Source organism: Poecilia formosa, unplaced genomic scaffold, assembly GCF_000485575.1.
Source record: "Poecilia formosa unplaced genomic scaffold, Poecilia_formosa-5.1.2 Scaffold7, whole genome shotgun sequence".
Classification (NCBI taxonomy): Eukaryota; Metazoa; Chordata; class Actinopteri; order Cyprinodontiformes; family Poeciliidae; genus Poecilia; species Poecilia formosa.
Genome location: NW_006799946.1, coordinates 3,796,147 through 3,797,147, shown reverse-complemented (window position 1 = coordinate 3,797,147; position 1,001 = coordinate 3,796,147).

Here is a 1,001-nt window from a genome sequence, read left to right as displayed (position 1 = left end):
AAAACCGACCAGCAGTCAGGAAGACGGACACTGATGAGACATCCTACAACCCAAAGGCTCCACGAAGAACTACGATGGTCTACGGTGGCAGTTTACCAACATGAAAACACATTGAAATATATTATGAATTAATTCTGATATTTGTAAGTTATTTGCAACACCCTGACTGACATTAGCTCACGTATATTCGGCACTATTACAAGTTTTATCGTAGTTTAATACAAAAATCATCGTTAGCTTACCTGAACCGTCTGAGCCACCTGCTTTCCTCCCGCTGCAAGGCGGAGATCAGCTCCTCCTCACCACATCGCAGCTTTCCTCCCACTGTCACATTTTCTTTTAGTTAGTCTCAGAAAAATCGCAATCAGTTTATAAAAAAAATAGCTCAGCTCTCTCTTCTTCTTTTGTATCAGAAAAACAACAACTCGCGTTAGGTCGCATGTAACGAAGCACAGCACGTAGTTCCTGGAGGCGGGGCGCTACACCCCCCCGCCACCAGGAGGCGGTACCCTGCAACAGAGCCAAGTGGGCCGGTGGAAACGCGGTCACTCCGAAACAGAGCCGAGCCGAGCCGTTTCCAAAACCTGTAACCTTAATTAGTGATAAATAAGACTGAGTTTAAACTTTAAATTCACTGCATAATGGTCACTTAACAGTGAGGTCAAAGTCTGTAAGTCAGACTTGAGTTCATAAAGTGAATGTTTGTACTGTGGTTTATCCTGAGAGAAGAAGCCAGTCAGTATGAACTCTTGTGCTCTGCGGTGAACCCATGCAGTCTCAATGTAATTCACCACACTGAATTACAGTTTTTGTGGAGGAAAAAAGCAATCTCCCAAACAACTCTGCGATGGTGCCTTTACAAAAAACATCTCGCCTCTTATATTTGGTGCATGGTGTTCCTGTTTTGCGACTCAGATAGGTGAATTTGAAAAATACCTGTACTTCTTCAAAATGTGTATGTTGGACAGCTTTAATTGCAAACCTAAACATGGCAAACAACA